This window comes from Parus major, chromosome 20, assembly GCF_001522545.3.
Source record: "Parus major isolate Abel chromosome 20, Parus_major1.1, whole genome shotgun sequence".
NCBI classification, from domain to species: Eukaryota; Metazoa; Chordata; class Aves; order Passeriformes; family Paridae; genus Parus; species Parus major.
This window is the reverse complement of record NC_031788.1, coordinates 165941-173079: the sequence shown is the minus strand read 5'-3', so window position 1 is coordinate 173079 and position 7139 is coordinate 165941.

The following is a 7139-nucleotide window of genomic DNA, read 5'->3' as shown; positions in this document are numbered from 1 at the left end:
TGGAATAACTGATGTCAACTTCCTTCTCCAAGTGGTAGAGGAGACAATGAAGAAAGCTGCTATGCCACCTTATTCTCAGCAACAAGGACAGGCCAGTGGGGAATGTGAAGCTCAAGGGAAGCCTGGGCTGCACTGACCTTGAATTGGTGCAGTTTGAGATCCCTGGGACAATGACAAGGTTGAGAACAAGCCCACTGCACTGGACTTCAGGAGAGTGGACTTTGGACTCACAAGGGATCTTCTTGATTGAGTCCTATGGCAGAATGTTCTAGACGGAAGAGGAGCCCAAGAAAGTTGGTTGATATTAAAGGATCAGCTCTTCTGAACTCTGAAGCAATGCATCCCAACTGTGAAAAACAGTTCCCTCTTTAAAATTTATATAAGTTTAATAAGGGATGAAAGGGATAAAATCCAGCTCTGGGGTGCTTGACTGTCTGCCAAAAGCACACCCTTAGCTTAAAATAATGTTATTTATATACTGTTATGTTAAAGGGGGTGCATGCATATTCAAAAGAGTTTATACATATTCAAACATTCCTTTGAGTTTAGGTGTTCCCTTGCTTGGTTTTAACCTTTGACTTGTCTTTGTGCCATCTTGTGGATTAAACCAATATATTTTATTTCTTCTCGTGGTTCCATCCTGTTGTTTTTACACTCTGATAATGAGGAGTCAGTAAATTTGGTTCTGGTTTTTGTCACTGTTATCAATGTTATCACTCAGTCTACAAATGTGAGGAACTACCTAATTATCTTACACCATTCTCTGAGTTAGTTACATAAAAGCATTTTAACATCACATAGTCTCTATTTTAATATTATGCTATGGATTAAGATATATTTATGAAATTACTATTTTCTATTTGTATAAGCTCTACTGTACATACATAAACTTACAGATTATACCAAAAAGCAGTTAAAAGGAAATATAATTGTAACATATCAACATCTTTGTGATTAATAATAATATGCAAAAGCTAATATATAAATGCGAAAGCCAATATTATGTTGTCATTTATAACACCAAGAAAGACAAAAGCAGCAACACCAGGGGTCTGTATGGAATTGACAGAGGAAGTGGCTAAGCACAATTCATCAATTTGAGAAGTCATGGCAGTGTGGTGAGTTTTTCACTGACTGGAAAATATTCCCCATTCCCAAAAAGGGAAATTTCAAACCGTTAGGGAACTATACCTGCCTGACTGACTGGCTGGCTATTCTCTCTCTGCTCTGACATCAGTCATGGACCAGCTGTTTCCAGTCAAATTGTTTCTGCTAACATGTATGCTCTGTGCCTTGAAATGGTACAGTTTCCCAATGCTGAGTCCCAAAAAACTGGCCTGAGACCTCTATTATTGATAGCTTTGATGAAATTTCAGGCTGATGAATAAGGTCCTGCACTGGAAGGAAGGAAGGAAGAAAATGACAGTTTTTAAAATGCACAATTATGAGTGTCTAGGAGATGAAGCTGATGTTCCTCTGATCTGTCCAAATCAGAGTAATAAAAAAAGGCAGCTATAAGATGCTCTTAAAAGCAAAGCTCATTCTAATGAACAATCAGACTGCTGAGTAGTCATAGTAAAACCAACAAAGTGTTTCATTGTAAGAGCAACTACACAGGATCATTAAGCCACATCATATCTGACTGACAAGTTTTAAGTAGAGATTGGGATGAAGAATGAAGAGAATGTTTCTGGAAAGCTCTGTGAGAATTATTTCTGTTGAACAGTTTTCTAAATGATCTGGAAACTGAAATAAATTGGTCAGGAAACAGACTCCTTTTTTTTGCCTTTATTAGGGCCCAGCCTTGGGATGCGAGCCCAAGGAGTTGCTTGCTCCCACACCGGCAGCTCCAAGGAGGAGGCACAATTCAGCTTTGCAGCACAGCTAGGGTTTCCATCCTCACAAGAGCAACCAAGGGACCCGTTTTTCTGGCTCATTGTCCAGGGGGTCACTCTTTTCCCGTCCTCTTAGGCCATGGTGACCACTTTAAAGCAGGCTCAGGTGATGCAGAAAGACGGTCTTCCATCATAGCTTTGTATATAGCTAGGATATGTCTCTTTGACCTTTTATTTCCTTGTTGGCTCGTTGTTTTGGTGTCTGGCGTGCCTTAGTTTGCATATGACTCGGGGCACACGGCCCCTGGGAGCAGCAGCAGCGATTCCCGACGGGGGAAGGGAGGTAAGAGTGTAAGTGTAGGGAAGCAGGGTTGTTCCATAGTAACAGGAAAGCAAGGCAAAGGGGGTAGAGGTACATTTTATAAGAGAACTCTTAAAACACTTCAACAACCGGTAAGTAATTAACATTACTTACAACTAGGTAAACAAGGAGTAAACAAGGGGTACAACAAACAAAGTTTACAAATGGGACAAGAACATTAACTGTACACAAGCAAACACTTCCAGTATTTTAACTGGGGTGGATTTCTTGAGAGATTTTATTCATGACAGAAACAATTAAGATTTTTGGTTGATATGTAGTTATTGAAGAAAGGAAAATATAAAGTAGTATGAATCATTTAGCAAACTGAGTTCATTCATCCAAACCACAGATTAAAGAAAAGGATCAGAGACTGTATTTATGGAATGGTGCCTTTAGGGTCTGGAGAAGCAAGGAACCTTGAGTTTGGGGTAATGCTTACAGACTAATGGTGCAGCAAAACTAATATTGCAAGGAGGAAAATATATTTATTTCATATGTGGAATTGCCACAGTGAATGCTGGTTTCCTCAAGCTTTGCTTTAAAATATCTTGTGTAAATTTTCTTCCCCTAGTTACATACTGTTGGTGATTGAGAGAGGAGGACATCTGAGTTGAGACCAGAAGTCTTAGAACCAGAATTTTATTGAGTATACAAGGCATTTATATAAGGTTTTACTTGTATGGCACTTATATAGGGTTCTATTTTTGGTAACAATTTCCATTGGTTACACATTCTTCATGATCTCACTTCACCTGGTAACATTATCTTATCACAAAGCTTCACAGTGTGTTTCTTGGTCACTTACTGCCCAGGGAGTGACCTGTCTCTGTCTCTCACGATTTCTGTTCCATCAGACCTGAGACACTAGGCTCCTTTATCAGTTCTATTGTACTGTTTTATGCCCCTAGCATACCTAACACCTTTCTTCAGTTTTGGTTTAGGTAAAGGAGACACATAAATTAGTGTGTTCCCAGTGGTTTCCTAGTATCTAATAAAGGCAAATCCCATTCTTTTCTAATGCTTTTTTTCTATGTCTGCCTTCCACCACATGAATGTTACAGGGAAAGCAGTGGGCATGGTTACATGATCCCTTGTCCTTTAACCTTCTGTCTATCAGTGTTTTGCTTTCCATAGATAATTTCCTCCTGCTGTTGGTAATGTAATAAATGGAAATGATTTGTGCTAACTAAATTGTAACTATTTGGAAAGTTTTTATTAGAAACAATCAGTGTTATAAGGCAGATGTACCTCTTTGCAGATGTTACATGTTAAAATGAAGGTACAGGATGTAGTTTTGAGGTAAGTGATGTCCCAAGACAAAATCGACCTTGAGATGGATAAAGCTGGAATTACTTTAGGCATAGCACCTGAAAATTATAAAATGTAAGACTAATTAGTGGAACATCATGCTTACTTACACAACACTTAGTACACACGCACAACCTGTAAGATTATCCAGAGGACAATGAGGATGAGTGTAAGCCTTTGTCCAAAGACCACCAAAAGAAGATTAAAGACCCCCTAGTAACAAGTGAGGCATGTGCCATGAATTTTAGTGACGTAAAATTAAAGAATCAGAAATAGGAGGAGACTTACGGGAAACATTAATGAATATGTATAAGCAGTTAGTATATGAGTTTAGTTTGAATTGTTTTGTACATGAGGCAGGGTGAGGAGCCCTCTCCATACCCCGCTGGTTTTTCTTATGCTTTAATCATACTTAATTACTGGAAAATTACATCTATAAATTGTATTTTTTTGCTAAATTGTATTCTTTTACTAAATTGTGTTCTTTTATACCAAATTACTATTCAATTCACTGAATTGTATTTATTTTTAATTAAACTGCCGTTAACTCAATAGACCTAGTTGTCAAAATTCTTATGTCATTTATAACAGTAACTAGCAGCATCATGCTGCTGACTTGTCTTTTGTACCCTTGGTCCCTTGGCGTGCTCCTAATGGTCCATATTGTTATAAATGCAATGGCAAAATAGGGTTAATATAAAAAAGCAGTTTATTATAAAACAATTTTGATCAGAAATAACGAGAGAAAAACCACAATAAATAAATCAGCGCAGCGCCGGGTGGACAGGGATCTGTACCCAGAGGTACCAATTTCCCAAATCCACGAAGAAGGGACTGCGGTCCGGGGTTTTTATAGGGATTTTGTATCCTGAGGCAAAAACCCGGAATGAGCACAATCCAATAAAGAGTCTGGATGTGTGGTGAATGGATTTCCTGGGTTCATAGAGCTGAGTCAACAGTCGATGGGGCAGAGTCCTTTCACATGCGGATGGCTCTGAGTGTCTTCTGATTGCATTTCCCGGGGTTGAGTGGACAGTATGGGTGCGGAGTAGATGGATATCTCGACCTGGCTACTCTTATTGTCCGGTTTGATTGCCTGTGTCCTGCTCTTTATCTCGTGCTGATAAGCGTCACCATAGATCGTTACTGCTCTAGTCCAAGGAAGTAATCCTTGGATTATTTTGCATTTTGTGTCTTTACAGTATTACAAATATAGCATATAATTCTTTATTCTCCTTCACGAATTTTTATCCAATGCTATATTTATCACAGTCCCCTGCCTAATAGTTTATCACATTAAAAATTCGTGTTATCTTATTTATTCTCAATGGGGAGGACCGGGGACTTTTAACAATATTCATCCTCTTCCCAATCTTTTAGAGAATCCCCACAGTACCTTTGAAGAGGGTCATTTTCTTCAAATTTCTTTAAGGCTTCTACTGCCCTCTCGTTCTCTCCTTTCTCTTCTAACTTCATTAGTTTAGATATTTGGGAAAAAGGAGGAGGCTTCCCTTGGGCATTTTCTGGATCAGTGGGTAGACCAGCAATCTGCATCCCCTGAACAACAGAATGTATTAACCTGATAAAACAGGGGATCAGGCATGGGAGAAAAATGACTCCTGCAATTGAGCAAGTTATAAAGAACACCAATTTCTTCCACCAAGCTCCCTGTCCAAATATTTGGTCCCACCAAGAGGCTTGTAGAATAGAATTCCACTTCTGAACTGGCACATGTGCTACTTTCTTTATTTCAGCGGCTAGTCCCCTTATTGTCTCCCCATAGTCATCAATTTCCATACAACATTCTGATTCATTGTATTTACCACACACTCCTCCTTCTTCAGCTAACAAGTAGTCGAGGGTTAATCTGTTCTGATATACAAAAGCCCTCATTTGCGAATGTTGCTTTGCCAGAAGCTCTAAGGCTTCTGAGGTGTGGTTGGAAACTACTTCCACCACTGCTTGCAACCTGATGAGTCTATTGAGGAGGTAAATAGGTGTTCTATATCCCCAGCTGCCATCATTTGCCCAAGTGGCGGGCCCATAATACTTAATGATTCTCTCAGCAGGCCATTCTTCCTCTCCCCATTTTTGACTGCCTCCGGCTACTGGTAATTCTCGTTTTAGTTCCCTTTTGTGTCTATTCAATGTCTCAAAAAGGGGAGCTCCTAACAATTTTCTTTCTGCTCTAGGTAAGGTGAAGAAAAAGGGCCTGATTATTCCTAGGGTGCAGGACCCCTTCCATTTCTTGGGGAGCCCGCTGTATGCTTTCTTTCCACATATCCAGTAAATACCGTTGGGGGCTTTCCAACCTATGTTTGTTCTTGCAGGATCATCCCAATATTCTTTTAGGCCTTCTAGTGCATGGAAGGGATTGTCCCCGGGGTTTTTGTACCAGCATAATCTAATTAATTCAACCCATTCGCAGTGATTCCCCCGGGTGCGACTCCAATAGCCTGCGGGTGGTTCAGGTTGCCAGATCTTTGATTTAGTGTCCGAATTCACTGTGAGTGTGTTTATACACGGGGTATATCCCACCAAATCAGTGAATTCCCTTCCCTCTCTGCTAATACAGACAGTGCCAATTATTCTCTGGTCTATTACTCATCCCTCAGGTCTTTGGGTCGTTTTCGAGGTTTTTGATCCCTCCCATTTTAGGAGTTGTTCTGGGGTGAGTCCTTCTCCCTTCCAAGGCCACCTTTCGGCTGACCGCCACAGATCCAACAGTTAGACAAACCTAGTTCCATGGCTATTTCTTGCATTAGATCAATAAATAGATTTTGGTTGGGGGTCGGTAATTCCCAATCACTGTATTGTTTTTCTAGCTGTTCGTAGTGTTCGCTAAGAGATTTTAGTCTCTCTTGTTCTAACCTCTTTTTCTGAATTTCTACCTCCCGCCTTTTTAACTCCTGGGTTATTTGCTTTATTTTACTTTCAGGATCCATCCCTTCCTCATCTTTTGAAAAACAGAATATTTGGTCGAATTGCAAACAAATTCTATCATCACCACTTTTTAATAAATCCAGGATTATCGGTTCATTGTCAAAAGATGCCTTTTCCTCGTGTTTTAGGTTTCTGCCTTCCCAATACAATTTTCCCCCCATAGTGGATGTTTTTAATTTTGTCTTATCATAACACAAAGGGTTGACTTTATAGTATGCCAGAAAAGTAGATTGTCTTTTTATTCCCACCCATAAAGTTTTATTACATCGTCCACAAGTTGGGACCGGAGGAAGCGTTCCAGCTTCTCTCTTATGTATGAAGTGGGAAGCTTTGGTCTTTCCTCCTGTAGGAGCCTTTGACTGCCCGTCCTTAAGCCCTGCCCCTGAGTGGTAACACCAGACCTCCCCCTTCAATTCACAGAGACCATACCGAGTACCATTAGACCAGCAGAACCCTTTCTGTTTTCCCAGAGGACAGTCAATTATTAGTCCGGCATCTGTGGCAGTCAGGCACTGCTCACACTTCCCCAGGGGACGCTCCCCCGGAGGTACCTCGGGAATTATTCCCTTGGTCAAGCACACGGCTAGACTCAGGACAATCAGGATTCCCCACCGGCGTATCCCTCTGCCTTGCCGTTCGCCCGTACAAAAATATACGGCGGGGATAACCATCTTCTCGGCAGCAAGGAT